General features: G+C 47.2%; 1 protein-coding gene across 3 annotated transcripts in view; it reads right to left on the reverse strand.

The window, feature by feature from the left end:
* LOC115161458 (protein FAM126B) overlaps window positions 1-19,693 on the reverse strand; it is a 161,408-nt gene that overhangs the window by 84,888 nt on the left and 56,827 nt on the right. The window lies entirely within an intron of this gene.

The raw sequence follows: 19,693 nt of genomic DNA on the forward strand, positions 1-19,693 counted from the left end.
AATCAAACAGAATGTTTTGATAAAGATGAAATGTGAAGTTAGTGTCTAAAATCGGATTTTTAGCCAAATCTAAGCCTTGCCCCCTGTACTTGGTCCGCCCAGAGAATCGCCCTAAAGGCTGTTACGCCCACTTCTGACCCGAGGGTATAAGACAGGAGAGTGAAGAATTAAGATAGTAGACTATTGACCCCAAGCTGCAGCCAAGGTCTAACAAAGTCGACGAACCCCAAAACGAAACACAAGGTTGAAGACAAAGAAATATTTTTCTACACGAGCTACGGACGAGTAGCTGTGTCTAAGCGGGTGAATTCAAGCCGAACCACCCAGCCTCCACTCTCCATTGAATCGTGGTATCGACACCATTCGAGCCGAAGCTGTGAGCTCTGAGCTACAGAGCTGTCTGTCCTCAGAAGACCCCTTTCCGATCAAGGGTGAGGATCAGACCACTTAGCCAAGAAGGACACTGACATCGTGAGGACAACCAGAGAGTTGCGCCGGAGAAGAAGTGCGTCATTTAAAAGCCTAAACGACCCACGCGGAGCTTCCCACCTGAGAACTACAACACGTAATTACATCATTATATTCTGACCCATAAGAGCGGCAGTTCGGGGCAAGGCTAATTTTAAATAAGCATGGCTGACAAATGAACCCAAATGTATATTTCTCTCGTGTACTTCCTTTCTTTCTCTCTCTCTCTTTAAAATCCCCATTTTGGGTAACAAGCGCCATAGTGTGTTGGCCCGTTATACTAAGTCCTAATCAATAGCTAGACTGTGTTTTGTGTATGTGCATTTTTATCATCATTTTAGCTTGCTAGTAAATAAATAATCAACTAAGATTGGTGTGGTAAATTCAGTGGTAAAGCCCGGGTCCGTGCAGATTCCCGGATTATACGATTTTCAGATTATGAGACTGTAGAGGAAATTGATTAATTTAGCGACTGTTGTAATCGATATTCTGATATCCTTTGAGTTAATTTGGGAAATAGAAACTCAATCAAAACAATGTTCCCATGGTGCCCCAGGTTAATGAGTTAATAATTGCTTGATTCATTGCTTAATTCATTTAATCACGTAATTATAAACCGTTAATCATTCGATGAGCAACAGTCGTCACATTAACTAATACAACGTCACGACATATGGCGCCCCGTGTGAGGAATCTAAGATAGGACTAGGCCGCACTGTTGTGTTATTCCATATCAATTGTGTAGCAATATATATACATTCCATTAATAGCTATAGGCAGGACTAGTGCGGGAGAGAAGTGTGTGTGTGTCGTTCCATTTGACCCAGATACTGGTCGGGAGAGAACGACCCCTGTTGTATATCTGACCAAAGCCAGTGTGAAGGGGGTCTACTGAATGCTACGAGCTAGGGCATATGTACCAGCCGATGCAGGCATTCTGAGAAATAATACTAGTTGGGCCTAACGTAGTGTTATTTCTGTCGATCGCTTTCAGGAGTGATCTGACTCGGTCAGAAGTAATTCCTAGAGCAGAGGACATATGAGCCAGCCATTACGGAAATTAGAGTAGATATATTCGTTTGACCGAAGCGAAGTTATTATCTCTCTACCTCTCGCGTTGGGTAACGGGGAGAGGTTAAGGGTTGAACGTGAGACGTCACCAAGTAAACCCGTTCCCTTGTTGGAGGGAACATCCCTTGTGCGGCGAGGGGGAAACCCCGCGCAAGGAAAGCTGAGCCTTGCGCCAGATGCTAAGCTAACAAAGGGGAGCCGCCATTTTTGTTTTCCTCTTTGTTCATAGTGAATTCCCGTTAGACGGGAATCCTGTGTGACCTCAGCTTGGGCTATCCGTAACCTCTGGCGAAGAATCGCCAGTCATTTTTCGTGAAATAAGTCAGGTTACGCTGTAGGATATCAAACCAGTCTTAACTGATTAGATATCATTGTCTTGTTCAATTTTATACATACATTAAATTGATACACTACCTCTCCAGGTTGGTTATGGGAATAATACACACACGAATGTGCCATAACCAATGAGACATGGTTAAACTGTTCCACGTTAACTTAGATATAGCAACTATTTCAGGTTAATTAAAGCTAATTCCTTTAGCCTATACAGGGTTGACTAATCATTCAAATTGATTAATAGATTAAAGCTGTTTTACCAGCTTAATGGTGTTTAGGTAGACTTTTTAACAGTTTTGTAAAATTCTATTTTCACTGATACCCTGTCGATTTTAGCTTGTGTTAACAGTGACCTCCGGTGGTGAAGAATCACCAGTAATTATTTTTAAATAATTCAGGTTATGCTGTACGATATCTAACCAGTCTCAACTGATTGGATATCATTGTCTCGTTCAATTTAATATACATTAAATTGCTACACTACCGTTCAGGTTGGTTATTGGTTATTGGAATAATACGCAAACTAATGTGTTCTAACCAATGAGACATAGTTAAACTTTTCAATGTTAACTTAGATATAGCAATTACTTCAGGTTAATTAAAGCTAATTCCTGTAGCCTATACGGGGTTGACTAATCATTCAAATTGATTAATAGATTAAAGCTGTTTTACCAGCTTAATGGTGTTTAGGTAGACTTTTTAACAGTTTTGTAAAATTCTATTTTCACTGGTACCCTGTCGATTTTAGCTTGTGTTAACAGTGACCTCCGGTGGTGAAGAATCACCAGTAATTATTTTTAAATAATTCAGGTTATGCTGTACGATATCTAACCAGTCTCAACTGAGTGGATATCATTGTCTCGTTCAATTTAATATACATTAAATTGCTACACTACCGTCCAGGTTGGTTATTGGAATAATACGCAAACTAATGTGTACTAACCCATGAGACATAGTTAAACTTTTCAACGTTAACTTAGAGATAGCAACTCTTTCAGGTGAATTAAAATTAAAATTCCCAAATAGCCGATACAGGTTAGATTTATCATTAAAATCGATTTAATCAATTAAACCTGTTTTGGCAAGTTCAGTAATAACCAACTCACATTACTGACCCAGTCTTGATGATTCATTGACGTTTACAAACTGAGTTAAATCGTGTTTGCAGCCTCCAACTAAAAACCCCAAACATTACGTAAATTGAAATAACTGACAATCATAATAATGAGCAATCCATCAGATGGGTTTCCACCCATTTCCCCTCTAATCAGTGGACCTTCACCCACGGAAAGATTGATCGCGGACCTCAGCAACGATGCAAATCCTAACTATGCCGAGGGGCTGAAAATGTTAGATTTCAATGCCATAAGCGAGAAAAATGCAGACATTGCGACAGACGCTCTTCAAAATAGACCATCAGGCGGAGGCCTTGTGAAGGTTCTCTCCAGTTTAGCCCTCAACTATGCCCACCAGCAGAGATGGACAGTGCACCAGTACCTCAGTGCCCAGCAGAGGCACGAGCAGGAAGCTGGGGAGTTCAAGGTACAGGTGGAGAGAACCAGGGAGCTGGCATCGAAAGCCGAAAAAGACAAGCTACTGCTAGCTGAGGAACTGTGTGTGAGAACAGATAAATTGGAAGATCTGTCTAACACTTATAACAAAGAACGCGAACAATCTCTTGACCAAGTCCGTATTCTAAAAGAACAACTCGGTTTAGCCAAAACTAAATACGATGAAGTCCACGCGAAACTAGATGAATCGGACGAGCTAGCTAGAAAACGGGGCGAGCAAATTGATGCCCTACAAACGGTTGTGAATGAAACCACTCAAAGCAATAATGCTCTATTCCAAAAGCTGCAGACCAAAGACGATCAGTTAATGAACACAATGACCAAGTTGGAGGACAAAACAGCAGAACTCATTGAAGTCGCTGATTTAATGAAGGATGAGAAAGACCAGGTGAGAAAGTTGGAAAATGTGACCTCTAAACAAAAGGAGGACATCGCATCACTGGATCTCTCACTCCACACTCGCGACCTCTCCCTGCAAACCATGACCGACAAGTATGAGGCCGAGCGAAAAAAGGGCGACACCTACGTGTCGAAAATAAACACCCTCAACTCCCAGGTGGACTCTGCGATGCAGCATAACACCACCCTTAGGTATCATCTGGAGGAACTCCAGAACAGTCACGCGCTATCGCGGGACAACCAAACCAAGCAACCTAGCTCACATCCGGAGCTAAGAGAACGAGGGAATGTAGATGACAGGAGATTTCAGCCTCTTTCTCTTGGCCATTCGGCCCACAGTGAATTGGGGCCTCCTCGCCAACACAACCACAGCTTGACTTTTCCTCTTGGCCTCTCGGCCGACAATTCTCCACGGGAGAGTGCAGATGCTCCCCGCGCACTTGGCGGGGATCGCCTTGACAAAATCGTCAAAAACTTCCGCCTCTTCGACCCCGTTCCGGGAAAGCCAAACGACACTGAGACATTCTTAGCCGACATAGAGGACGCCTTGGATGGCTACCCAAACGCTACGAATGCAGACAGGCTCTATCTTTTGAAGCGAACGTCCAACAGACACGTGACAAGGTTCATCCGTCTACAAGAGCAACACGTGCAAAACGACTATGCTAAACTTGCCACGGTTTTGAAAATAGAATTCAGTGGTTCTGCGACTCGCAAACACGATAGTTCGTTGGCTAACAATATCAGACAAGCTCGAAATGAACACCCACAAGCCTACTATCACCGGCTTCGTTCAGCTTACTTTGGCATGCTCACTGAAACAGGAATGGAAGACCTATTACCGTTCAAACAACTTTTTCTGTCAAACATGTCTCCCAACTTCATTAACTACTTGGGCCCTACTGCCCACGTCGGGTTGCCAATCTCGACACTCCGAGAGCTGGCAAGCACCGCTTTTGAAGCATCAAAAGCAAGCCGGGCTAAGAGCCCGGACACCTCGACTTTCGAGCTTAGGCGGGAACCACCACTCGAATTAGAAGGGGCTGCATCAGGGACATATGCTGTAAAAGAGGACGATCAAAGGGGGTGGCTACCAAGTAACCACCACCCCGACAACCACCACCGTAACAATAGCTACGATGAACGTCCCCAATCTAACAGGTCCCGTAGAGATCAACCTAGCCGACATGCCCCTCCGCCTAACTCTCACAAAGGGTCAGGACACAAGGGTAACAAGCGTAACAAGGGCAACAAAGTGTTCAACAATGATTTAAACGCTAACCGAAATGATATAGAAGCTCTGATAAAAGATGTACTGCATCGTAAGAAATTTGAGAAAGAGGACAAGGATAAATCCTCATGACTAGGCGTAAAATCGTTGGAAACCGAGTCCGCCGAAATTCATGCAATTCAAGAGGACGCAAACATTTCCATTACCCCCGCCCCCACTCGAATCCCTGTCCAGGTACCGCCCGTTCTAGACACAAGCCCGCAGGTTTTGTCTACAGACTTGGACACGGAGGTGGAGATGCACGAGATAAGCAGCTTTGTAACAGATGATTCCTCTACCATTCCGATAGAGGACCCACTGGGTCACGTAGGTAACTTATCTGTCTTGGAAATCGACGCAGATTACAAACCGCTCCGTTCTCCCAACCCACTCCATTTTGTTGGGGATATGACGAGAAAAACCAACTCGAACAGGCCATACCTTAGAACAGTCCTGGAGGACTGTGTGACCTGTCACGCTCTGATAGATTCGGGTTCAACAATTTCCCTCATATCCGAAACCTTGCTGGATGAACTAAAAAGGGCAGTGGACCCAACAAAACGATGGTTGAAAACGGAACATTGCGATACGAATCTTCGAGGTTTCACTCAAGCTACCTCGCCCCTAACCAAACGTCTCCTACTTAAACTCAACTTCGAAAGCGTGTCACTGATACACCCCGTGTATGTGACTAGCATCGAAATCGAACGAATGCTGATTGGGAGTGATTTAATTGACCGTTTGGTACCACTAATGGATTGGAAAACCAATCAAATCTGGTCACAAATACCTATGCCTACTCCGTTGACTTCGCCGCATTCTTCCAAGGCTACCTGCCTTACATTGTGCAACGACAAGGGTCCGACGTCAGCATCTGACGCAAACCCTGTGAACTTGGCCATGAGTCCGCCATTTGTGGCAAAGGACAATGTGAGTTCGACTCGGAACTTAACCGAACATGTGGTTTTCTTGTGCGGCTTGGGTGATTCACCAGCCGACACTTACCGCCCTCCTCTGATAGGGGGCGTGTGCCTAAACGGCACTAGGGCTGAGGATACCAGGCTGGCCTCCTGGTCAGAAAAATCCGCAATCAGTTTGGAAATGTTCAACGAAATTTCGAAAACGGCTAACTGCCATCCCCTTGTGCCGAAAACGTTTAGATTTCCACTGGGAACGACTCCCCAGACAACACTCACCGCAATAGGGGTGTGTGCGCTATCGATCCGCATTGGAACCAAGGAATTATCACACTACCTACTGGTTGTCGCGGACCTCCCACATACAGTCTATGTGGGAGCGGACATTTTGGTAAGGTTGGGTGTTAAACTTGATACCATACACCAAGTTCTTTGGTCTTTGGCGCAGCCAAACCAACATGCCTTGTCTTTCGACCCGGTGCGAATGGCTTCCGGGCAGACTATTCCTGAAGCTTGCAAGACGATAACTGAGTCCGCCATGTTGATACCGGCAAGAACCACAGAGGTTTCTGTAAGACTGAACCTGGCGCCCGGATACCGGATGGAAGGCACCACTGCGTTCTTCCAACCCTCTCCAAAACTATTCGACTTGGGGCTAACTATCAATGGTAACCCACTGTTGGAACTAACCGCTAGATCCACTTACCTCCTGGTACAAAATCTGACTCAAGCGGATATTTCCATTCCTCGGCACACTCAGCTAGGAACATTGATCGATTACGCCTTCCATGATTTTGAACTAGTTGTTCCTGTGATTGGGCCTCTTCCGTCCTCCCTAGACCTAGATGGCGAGGGAGGTACGCTGTTTACTTGTCAGTCAAAAGCAATAGCACTAACTCCCGTATTGCCACTGGACGTCACATCGGCATTCCGGCTGGATGTCGATCCTGACAGCAACCAGTTAATATACTCCATCGTCACGGAGGATGATATTGCGTCTCCTCCTGCATGCGAAGTACACTCTTGTGAGGAAACAACCGATGACTCTTCCAAAGGTGACATGCCGTCACCACCCGATGAAGACCTGTACAATGTCGCCGAACCATATCCTGGTTTCCATGCACAGGTAATACAACTACTGTCGGAGGCTGATGCACTTGTCAATGACACTGAACGCCATCAGTTGAGAGAATTGTTTAACAAACACAGTGAGATCTGGTCGACAGACTCGCTGGATTGCGGGGTTACGGGTATCCATGTGGTGCGTATTCCTACGCCACCCGGAGCAACTCCTACGTTCGTTAGACAATACAAAATCCCGCTCGCAGCATACGCAGCAGTACAAGAGATTATCGATTCCTTATTAGCTAAACGGATAATCAGGGAATGTAACAGTACGTACAGCGCTCCCGTGTGGCCCGTTCTGAAACCAACGGGTAAATGGCGTCTTACCATTGACTACAGACAACTCAACAAACTGGTTCCGTTGTCTCGTTGGCCAATGACACAGCTCGACCAAGAGTTGCCAAAGGTGGCAAACGCCAAGTACTTCTCCACAGTCGACGTGGCAAATGGTTTCTGGACCATGACAGTCGACCCGCGTGACCAACACAAGTTGGCTTTCTCTTTCTCGAACAAGCTCTTCACGTTCAATCGTTGCCCATTCGGGTATGCGAACTCCCCCTCAGAGTTCAACATCTTCCTGCACAAGGCGATGCCAGACGCAGCCTCTAGGGGGACGATAATTTACGTGGACGACGTTCTCATGAGAAGTGAGACTTGGTCACATCACCTCAATGAAATGGACCACGTTCTCACCCAACTCGGGACTGCAGGGGCTAAGTTGGCCATCATGAAAGGGCAATGGTGCAGGACCAAGGTAAACTACGTTGGGCTTCTGGTGGGTGCCGAGGGCATCCTGCCACAGTCTAACCGAATCCAAGCAGTCCGCAACATCAAAACACCTACAAACCTTCACGAGGTGCGCAGCTTCTTGGGAGTATGTAATTACTCCCGTCAATTCATCGAACACTACGCCGACTTGTCAAAACCGTTGACTCACCTTCTTCAGAAATACACCCCATTCGTTTGGGATGTCACTCACAACGAAGCGGTGGCTTCCTTGAAAAACATGCTTTGCGAGGCACCCTGCCTGGTATACCCCAACAAAGACAAGACATTCTTTTTGGAAGTCGGTTTCTCAGAGCACTGCCTTAGCGCTGGGTTGTACCAAAAATACGACCAAGACAAACGTGTGGTTGCTTACGCGAGCAAAACACTCAACCCCGCCGAACACAAATACTCAATACTCGAAAAAGCGCTGCTGTCGACAGTCTGGGCGATCAAACACTTCACCAGTTATGTCGGCGGACAAAAGGTGATCATAGAAACATGTCACCAGCCTGTGACTTTTCTGAAAAGCCAACGAATCCGTGAGGGTGCTGTACACAACAGCAGGATAGCGGCTTGGCTCATGACGCTGCAGAGCCATGATGTAGTAATCAACTACGCAAAAGCAAAGAACCTGCCTTTGGGCAGTGCTTTGGCGGTGTGTCAACACTGTGGTGACGATGAAACCGACTCCGGACCAACCCCGCGTGACATCGCTCCGCCATTGCCTTCGAACCATCACTATTTCGAAGAGAACGTGTGTCTCGACATGCCGATGGCATTTGTAGATGGCTGTTCTTACCGCCATCTAGACCACTTGCAAGCTGGGGTGGGATTGGTATGGCACAACGACATTCCGTGCAAACCACTTCAATTTCAGCTTGGCAACAAGACCAGCCAGTTTGCAGAAGTGGCTGGCGTGCTGATCACCCTGCAAACAGCGGTGAAACACGAATTGGCAGAACTGGCGATCTGCACCGACTCAAACTACGCGAGACTCACCTTCTTATGCCACTTGCCATTTTGGAAACAAAAGCACATGACTACTTCAAGTGGTAAAGAGGTGAAAAACAAAGAGCTCATTCTAGCTTGTGATGATCTCATCACCAAACACGACATACAGGTGTATTGGAAGAAAGTCAAGGGACACTCCAAATCACCTGGTCGTGACAAACTTGGCAACGACCATGCTGACAGCATGGCGAAATCTGGTGCAATTCACGGCACCCCTTGGGTGTTTGCTGCTCGAGACGAAAAACCCACTGAGGAAGCTATGGTGTCTGCGGTAACGCGTAGCACCACGGAAAACGTCGTCGCACAAACATAATGTGTTGCTAACGCATTCATTCATGAATGGCGACCTGGTAGCAATGCAACACCAAGATGAGTCCCTCGCCACTTTGATGGCATTCCTGTCGGATCCTGTCAACCACCCAGTGTCCGAACTGGCTTTGGCAGGTTCACACGACTTGCGTTCGCTGTACGCAACTAAACAGCACCTCACACTTGTAAATGACCTATTGGTGTATGTTTCAGAAACCGACACCGCTCGAAGGTGGGTGGTTCCTAAAACACAGAGGGGGATAATGATAGCTCATGCCCACGACGAGCCATGTGGAGGCCATAGGGGGGTCAAGGCTACATGCGAAACATTGCGACAGGTGGCCCACTGGCCTCACATGGAACAAGACGTGGCACGATACGTGAGGGGGTGTCTAGTTTGCTGCCAGTTTCAACCCACCAAGCCACTTCACAGAGCACCCCTGCAACGCAAGGGTGTGTCTTACCCCTGGAGCTCGATCCAGATCGACTGGGTCGGCCCAGTTGCCAGGTCTGCCAGAGGCAACAAGTACCTCCTCACAGTGACTTGCGCATTCACAAAGTGGGTGGAGTGCCTGCCGGCGACCAATGACACAGCGGAAACCACTGCCGTTCTTTTGCTAAACCACGTTTTCAGTCGTTTCGGCCTGCCAGGAGAAACCGTGGACAGCGACAGAGGAACCCACTTTTCGGCAGCTGTAATGACCGAACTGTGGAAGCTCCTGGGAGTCAAAGCTAAACTCCACATCGCGTACCACCCTAGGAGCTCGGGGGGGGTAGAAAGGAGCAACCAATCAATTGTCAGAATCTTGAGGAAATATGTGGCAGCCAACCACAAAGATTGGGACCTCAAACTCCCATTGGTACTGATGGCAATCAGAGCCACACGCAACAGGTCTACGGGAATGACACCCTTTGAGATGATGACGGGCCGGCAAATGACCCTTCCACTGCATCTCCTGTACCAACCGGGAGATGTCGCCGCAGCCACCGCCTACACGGCTCACCAATACGTGACCGACTTGCGGAACCATCTCCAGACTACCTTTGCGTACGCTCAAGGACAATTGGAAAGAAGTGCAGAAGGTGACAAGACCTATTACGACAAAAAAGCCTCACACCAGGTGTTCGAGGTCGGAGATAAGGTGTGGTACTACATATACACCAAACCCGCGGGCGTCGCAACAAAGTTCCTGCCCCACTGGACGGGGCCACACGAGATTGTGGTGAAGCTATCACCTGTAGCTTACCAGATCAAAATCAGCAAAGGTCGACAAACCGCCACATTAAAGTGGGTCCACCGGAACCAAATCAAGTTGTACACTCCCCCCATGGGAATAGAAGGGGTGCTAGCCAGCACCGAATAGATAAAAACCCTAGCAAAAAAACCAGAGGTACTAAGAAAATTCTTATGTACCCTCAGCTGATCCCTTCCAGGAGACCAGTACGTTGCACCTAATATCTTTTATTCTCTTCCCAGCTACCAGATATACATCTGTTGTCACTAGTGATATCGTCCTGCGCTGTACTGATTAAAATAAGAAAAACAGAAAAATAGTTGTCAAAACAATTTTTGTTTACGAATACAAATAACTGAAATAATCCAACAATCTCTGATTATGCGTTTCTGTAGGATGGAGTTCCTTTGGATGATCCTGACACTCTGCGCCCTGGTCAAAACCAACCCAGCAGACGTAATCACGAACGGACCCCCTACGGGAATCGTTCTCCGCGACGATCCAGGACTCCTCATAACTAACTGCAGAGTACACACGCAGAGGGTATATGTCCGCCTAGATGCAGAGAATGTGTACCGCCAACACATTCCACCTGCGGCGCATTTGAGTTGGGCCGGGGCTGACTGGACCAGCCAGGCAATTAAGCACGCCCAGCTAGACACTGCCCATATGTTGGCCCAACTCCAAAAGTTCACAGTAACCCAGTCAGAACTAGCTGAGCCCAGGCGAGAAAAACGATTCGTCGGGGCGCTACTATCGATAGGGGCAGCCGTAGGGTCACTATTTGCCCTAGGTACCACTGCCGTCAACGCAGTCAGTCTAGCCACAGTCAAGAGGAATGTTAGGGAGATTACTGAAGAGATGCCACTTATCCAGCAGCAGATGAAGGCACAGGCCCTTAGGTTGCAACATGTGGGAAAGTCTCTCCAGGACACTATTCTGGTGGTCAACACACACGCTACTCTCCTGAACAAAACTATCCTGTCTGTAGGAAAGCTAGCAGAGGTCATGAACCATGACTATGCCCATGTCCAATTGGTTCGATTGTTACTGGAGGATTTTCTCCGTGAAGTTAGCTCTTCTATGGACCACTTGGCCATGAATAGAATCCCCTCATATCTAGTGCCCCTCTCAATGGTGCACGACATATTGACCTCAGCTACTTCAACCACACTAAGGCCGTTACAATCACATTTGGCCTATAGTCTGGGGTCGGCCATCCCAATACACGTTGATGTTGATCGTAATGAAGTGGGTTTTCTACTGACGCTGCCGGTTGTTGAACTGGAGAATATCTATGGATTGAAAACGGTTCTCAATGTAGGATTTTGGCGCGACAGTACCCACGTAAAGATTGCCACGCCCCCAGTTGTAGCTTACCAGGAAAACAACCCAGATTTCTATCTCACCCCTAACCTGCTAATGTGTACTCTAACCAAAGATGTGCACTACCTTTGTCCTAGCAAACCATTTGTCAGGGATAACACTGAGCGTCTTTGTGGTATTAAAGCTATCACCAGCGAAGAACGCTGTAGAGCCAAACTAACAGCCAGGGATGGGGCCACCACCACACAAGTGGAGGTGGTAGGGAACCGATGGTTGGTCAACACACCGTTCGCGTCCGCCACTATGACTTACGAACGCCATGACTCCATCACCCAATTAAACCTCCCCAACCAGACTGTTTTTGTTACGGTACCAGAGGGGGCGATTATTCACGTAGACGACCTCGCTCTATACCACCTTCCCGACGACCGGATAGACACAGAGATTGAAATGCCGGACGCTTTTGCTAAACGTTCCCTTGAGTTACCACAAGCCATTCAATACCAAATCCAGTACGAGGGACCCATGACTGTCGATCTTAGCGTACTGGATGAGGCACTGTTAGTCGACCCGACTGACTACAGACCAAAAGATTGGTCTGTCGCCCGCTCTTGGACGGTGCCGGACAGTATCCTGACTGTTACCATGATCCTTGGTCTCATTTCCCTTGGCGTGTGCACCTACTACGTACACAGGCGCACACGTGCAATGGAAGACCTAATGAGGTCTTATACTAGGATCACCCGTGGGACGGAAGCGATCCCGATTTTTGGAAAGGTGGCAATGGATCCGGAAACCCTCTTACAGGGCCCAGTCCCAGCCTCCTCTCCCGAACTCGCTAGGTCAGCCCAGTAATGTCCCTAATGTAAGCTTTGGCCTTCAGGGGCCAAGTTGTTCCAAGTGCCTTAACTACCCACCTGCAAGTAGGATCAACCTAGACATGACACTAGAGACAATGCCATGATAGAGCTATTTAGCCAAGGCCTTGGACATATATAGAACATAGTCCATATTAGATGATTAAGGTGTGGTAGACATATTTTGTATACTGTTATGTTTTTATTCCAATTTTTCGTTTCATTACCTTTGACACTTAGGAAGCCTTAGAGCCAAGACACCGCTCCTTTGGGGAGGAAATGTAATGATGTATTGCCTGAGTGTTGTGCGTTATTAACGTCTGCCAAGTTACTGCCTAGGTCCACTAACCGGGATAACCGGACGACGGGCCGGAACACAGAGCCACTGCCAGACCTCCTTGATCCATTCTGGTGGTGATCCACAGCTTGCGGAAAGCCTACCAGGGGGAACCACTAAAGGGGGGGGGGCTGCTCTGATGATCCACAGACCAGGACATCCGATGGTCATTCTTATGGTGGGTTGCAACATGCAGAATCATTCCAAGTTGAACCTACCAGAGGGGGACTGTCATGACTGTCCTGATCAGGTCAGGGTACAGGAGACCACCACCCTACAGATTATCTCCCAAACCCCCAACAGAGGAGGAGAGATCTAGGGGTCTGAAGATGTGGGGGTTTTATGACACCTCATGCCCATAATACAGAGAAATTCCTTTGTCCTAACAATGGAGAACTGGCCTCAGAACCTTAAACATGCAATAAAGGAACTTTGGAACAATGGTTTCCGTCAGCCACGATGGTGGTTATGACGAAAAGTGGAATATTAAAATGTATGTAACTTTTGTATTGGTTTTTAAAGGTTAAGAGATGACGTTATTATGAAAACATTGTACCTTTAAGAGTTTTCCCAGTATATGCCTGATGTTTATACATTGTACGCTGTTTGGAAAATATCCAAATCAAACAGAATGTTTTGATAAAGATGAAATGTGAAGTTAGTGTCTAAAATCGGATTTTTAGCCAAATCTAAGCCTTGCCCCCTGTACTTGGTCCGCCCAGAGAATCGCCCTAAAGGCTGTTACGCCCACTTCTGACCCGAGGGTATAAGACAGGAGAGTGAAGAATTAAGATAGTAGACTATTGACCCCAAGCTGCAGCCAAGGTCTAACAAAGTCGACGAACCCCAAAACGAAACACAAGGTTGAAGACAAAGAAATATTTTTCTACACGAGCTACGGACGAGTAGCTGTGTCTAAGCGGGTGAATTCAAGCCGAACCACCCAGCCTCCACTCTCCATTGAATCGTGGTATCGACACCATTCGAGCCGAAGCTGTGAGCTCTGAGCTACAGAGCTGTCTGTCCTCAGAAGACCCCTTTCCGATCAAGGGTGAGGATCAGACCACTTAGCCAAGAAGGACACTGACATCGTGAGGACAACCAGAGAGTTGCGCCGGAGAAGAAGTGCGTCATTTAAAAGCCTAAACGACCCACGCGGAGCTTCCCACCTGAGAACTACAACACGTAATTACATCATTATATTCTGACCCATAAGAGCGGCAGTTCGGGGCAAGGCTAATTTTAAATAAGCATGGCTGACAAATGAACCCAAATGTATATTTCTCTCGTGTACTTCCTTTCTTTCTCTCTCTCTCTTTAAAATCCCCATTTTGGGTAACAAGCGCCATAGTGTGTTGGCCCGTTATACTAAGTCCTAATCAATAGCTAGACTGTGTTTTGTGTATGTGCATTTTTATCATCATTTTAGCTTGCTAGTAAATAAATAATCAACTAAGATTGGTGTGGTAAATTCAGTGGTAAAGCCCGGGTCCGTGCAGATTCCCGGATTATACGATTTTCAGATTATGAGACTGTAGAGGAAATTGATTAATTTAGCGACTGTTGTAATCGATATTCTGATATCCTTTGAGTTAATTTGGGAAATAGAAACTCAATCAAAACAATGTTCCCATGGTGCCCCAGGTTAATGAGTTAATAATTGCTTGATTCATTGCTTAATTCATTTAATCACGTAATTATAAACCGTTAATCATTCGATGAGCAACAGTCGTCACATTAACTAATACAACGTCACGACATAGGTCTGTAACAGTCTAACAGTTTGGGTCTAGAGTGTCTCCCCCTTTGAAGAGGGGGATGACCGCGGCAGCTTCCAATCTTTGGGAATCTCAGACGATACGAAAGAGAGGTTGAACAGACTAGTAATAGGGGTTGCAACAATTTCGGCGGATAATTTTAGGAAGAGAGGGTCCAGATTGTCTGGCCCTGCTGATTTGTAGGGGGTCCAGATTTTGCAGCTCTTTCAGAACATCAGCTATCTGGATTTGGGTGAAGGAGAAATGGGGGAGGCTTGGGCAAGTTGCAGTGAGGGGTGCAGGGCTGTTGACCGGGGTAGGGGTAGCCAGGTGGAAAGCATGGCCAGCCATAGAAAAATGCTTATTGAAATTATCAATTATCGCAAATTTATCGGTGGTGACAGTGTTTCCTAACCTCAGTGCAGTGGGCAGCTGGGAGGAGGTGCTCTTATTCTCCATGGACTTTACAGTGTCCCAGAAACTTTTGGAGTTAGTGCTACAGGATGCAAATTTCTGTTTGAAAAAGCTAGCCTTTGCTTTCCTAACTGACTGTGTATATTGGTTCCTAACTTCACATTGTAAGCAGTGTTCTGTCTCTTTCACACATTTCCTCTCCTCCTCGTGTCAAACACCCAGACAGCAGGAACTCTCCACAGTAATCTGTTACTATGGCAACTGCAGTCTGTCAGGAGTGACACTTGGCCCCTGATGGCATCAAACCATATTGTGAAATTAAATAGAGGTTTTAATGCACATATATATCATAGCACTAGGCTATAGATCAGTCAGTATAATGGTAGTTCATTTCGTAAACCCTGCATCTAAAGCAGTTGCAGGGATCGCTAACTCTGTCCATTCAGGGCCCTACGGTGACATTCTGTAACTCTGCCCATTCAGGGCCCTACGGTGACATTCTGTAACTCTGCCCATTCAGGGCCCTACGGTGACATTCTGCCCATTCAGGGCTCTACGGTGACATTCTGCCCATTGATGGCCCTACGGTGACATTCTGTAACTCTGTCCATTCAGGGCCCTACGGTGACATTCTGCCCATTCAGGGCTCTACGGTGACATTCTGTAACTCTGCCCATTCAGGGCCCTACGGTGACATTCTGTAACTCTGCCCATTCAGGGCCCTACGGTGACATTCTGTAACTCTGCCCATTCAGGGCCCTACGGTGACATTCTGTAACTCTGTCCATTCAGGGCTCTACGGTGACATTCTGTAACTCTGCCCATTCAGGGCCCTACGGTGACATTCTGTAACTCTGCCCATTCAGGGCCCTACGGTGACATTCCGTAACTCTGCCCATTCAGGGCTCTACGGTGACATTCTGCCCATTCAGGGCCCTACGGTGGCATTATGTAACTCTGCCCATTCAGGGCTCTACGGTGACATTCTGTAACTCTGCCCATTCAGGGCTCTACGGTGACATTCTGCCCATTCAGGGCCCTACGGTGACATTCTGCCCATTCAGGGCCCTACGGTGACATTCTGCCCATTCAGGGCCCTACGGTGACATTCTGTAACTCTGCCCATTCAGGGCCCTACGGTGACATTCTGTAACTCTTCCCATTCAGGGCTCTACGGCGACATTCTGCCCATTCAGGGCCCTACGGTGACATTCTGTAACTCTGCCCATTCAGGGCTCTACGGTGACATTCTGTAACTCTGCCCATTCAGGGCCCTACAGTGACATTCTGTAACTCTGCCCATTCAGGGCCCTACAGTGACATTCTGTAACTCTGCCCATTCAGGGCTCTACAGTGACATTCTGTAACTCTGCCCATTCAGGGCCCTACGGTGACATTCTGTAACTCTGCCCATTCAGGGCCCTACGGTGGCATTATGTAACTCTGCCCATTCAGGGCCCTACGGTGACATTATGTAACTCTGCCCATTCAGGGCCCTACGGTGACATTCTGTAACTCTGCCCATTCAGGGCTCTACGGTGACATTCTGCCCATTTAGGGCTCTACGGTGACATTCTGTAACTCTGCCCATTCAGGGCTCTACGGTGACATTCTGCCCATTCAGGGCCCTACGGTGACATTCTGTAACTCTGCCCATTCAGGGCCCTACGGTGACATTCTGTAACTCTGCCCATTCAGGGCTCTACGGTGACATTATGTAACTCTGTCCATTCAGGGCTCTACGGTGACATTCTGTAACTCTGCCCATTCAGGGCTCTACGGTGACATTCTGCCCATTCAGGGCCCTACGGTGACATTCTGCCCATTCAGGGCCCTACGGTGACATTCTGCCCATTCAGGGCCCTGCGGTGACATTCTGTAACTCTGCCCATTCAGGGCCCTACGGTGACATTCTGTAACTCTGCCCATTCAGGGCCCTACGGTGACATTCTGTAACTCTGCCCATTCAGGGCTCTACGGTGACATTATGTAACTCTGCCCATTCAGGGCCCTACGGTGACATTCTGCCCATTCAGGGCCCTACGGTGACATTCTGTAACTCTGCCCATTCAGGGCCCTACGGTGACATTCTGTAACTCTGTCCATTCAGGGCTCTACGGTGACATTCTGCCCATTCAGGGCTCTACGGTGACATTCTGTAACTCTGCCCATTCAGGGCCCTACGGTGACATTCTGCCCATTCAGGGCTCTACGGTGACATTCTGTAACTCTGCCCATTCAGGGCCCTACGGTGACATTCTGTAACTATGCCCATTCAGGGCCCTACGGTGACATTATGTAACTCTGCCCATTCAGGGCCCTACGGTGGCATTATGTAACTCTGCCCATTCAGGGCTCTACGGTGACATTCTGTAACTCTGCCCATTCAGGGCTCTACGGTGACATTCTGTAACTCTGTCCATTCAGGGCTCTACGGTGACATTCTGCCCATTCAGGGCTCTACGGTGACATTCTGTAACTCTGCCCATTCAGGGCCCTACGGTGACATTCTGCCCATTCAGGGCTCTACGGTGACATTCTGTAACTCTGCCCATTCAGGGCCCTACGGTGACATTCTGTAACTCTGTCCATTCAGGGCTCTACGGTGACATTCTGTAACTCTGCCCATTCAGGGCCCTACGGTGACATTCTGTAACTCTGCCCATTCAGGGCCCTACGGTGGCATTCTGTAACTCTGCCCATTCAGGGCCCTACGGTGGCATTATGTAACTCTGCCCATTCAGGGCTCTACGGTGACATTCTGTAACTCTGCCCATTCAGGGCCCTACGGTGACATTCTGTAACTCTGCCCATTCAGGGCCCTACGGTGGCATTCTGTAACTCTGCCCATTCAGGGCCCTACGGTGGCATTATGTAACTCTGCCCATTCAGGGCCCTACGGTGACATTCTGTAACTCTGCCCATTCAGGGCTCTACGGTGACATTCCGTAACTCTGCCCATTCAGGGCCCTACGGTGACATTCTGTAACTCTGCCCATTCAGGGCCCTACGGTGACATTCTGTAACTCTGCCCATTCAGGGCTCTACGGTGACATTCCGTAACTCTGCCCATTCAGGGCTCTACGGTGACATTCTGCCCATTCAGGGCCCTACGTGACATTATGTAACTCTGCCCATTCAGGGCTCTACGGTGACATTCTGTAACTCTGCCCATTCAGGGCCCTACATTAAGTTTAACATTTAGGAATACAATGAGAAATATTTTAGGTAATAAGGAACAAGAATTGCCTGCAATTACAAAATATACTTAGCAAAAATATAAACACAACATGTAAAGTGTTGGTCCCATGTTTTATGAGCTGAAATAAAAGATCCCAGAAATGTTCCATACCCACAAAAAGCTTATTTCTCTAAAATGTTGTGCACAAATTTGTTTACGTCCCTGTTAGTGAGCATTTCTCCTTTGCCAAGATAATCCATCCACCTGACAGGTGTGGCATATCAAGAAGCTGATTAAACGGCATGACCATTACACAGGTGCACCTTGTGCTGGCAACAATAAAAGGCCACTCTAAAATGTGCAGTTCTGCCCATAACACAATGCCATAGATGTCTGAAAATTGAGGGAGTGTGCAATTGGCATGCTGACTGCAGGAATGTCCACGAGGGCTATTGCCAGAGATTTTAAATGTTAATTTCTCTACCATACGCCACAATTTGCCTCATGCAGTGCGACACATCTCCTTCGCATAGAGTTGATCAGACTGTTGATTGTGGCCTGTTATTTGTTGTCCCACTTCAATGGCTGTGTGAAGTTCCTGGATTTTGGCGGGAACTGGAACTCGCTGTCGTACACATCACTCCAGAGCATCCCAAACATGCTCAATGGGTGACATGTCTGAGTATACAGGCCATCAGACTGTTAAACAGCCATCGCTAACTCAGAGAGGCTGCTACCTACATACGGATTTGAAATCGTTGGCCACTTTATTAAATTGATCACTAGTCACTTTAATAATGTTTACATATCTTGCATTACTCATCTCATATGTATATACTGTATTTTAATACCATCTATTGCATCTTGCCTATGCTGCGCTGTCATTGCTCATCCATATATTTATATATTCTTATTCCATTCCTTTACTTAGATTTGTGTGTATTAGGTAGTTGTGGAATTGTTAGACATTACTAGTTAGATATTACTGCACTGTCAGAACTAGAAGCACAAGCATTTCGCTACACTCACATTATCATCTTCTAACCATGTGTATGGGACCAATAAACGTTGATTTGGTTAGAGAAGCCTGGTTCTGAACGAGGCGTATATGAAGCTCTCCCTTTTCTTTCTGGGCCACCTACCTCTGACCCCATTTGTCCACCGATCGATTGTTTGGTCGATATTTGTCGACCCGACAGACTTTTTTTAAGTCGAGTGGTTGCACATTTATTACATTTTTTTAATTACATCTGGGGATGTCCAATTGTATTTCTGGTTTTCTTAATGAGCTGTGGAGCTTCAGTCATTTTTTCTTCACCTCAAACAGAAAGTAAGTCATTG

Source organism: Salmo trutta, chromosome 24, assembly GCF_901001165.1.
Source record: "Salmo trutta chromosome 24, fSalTru1.1, whole genome shotgun sequence".
NCBI classification, from domain to species: Eukaryota; Metazoa; Chordata; class Actinopteri; order Salmoniformes; family Salmonidae; genus Salmo; species Salmo trutta.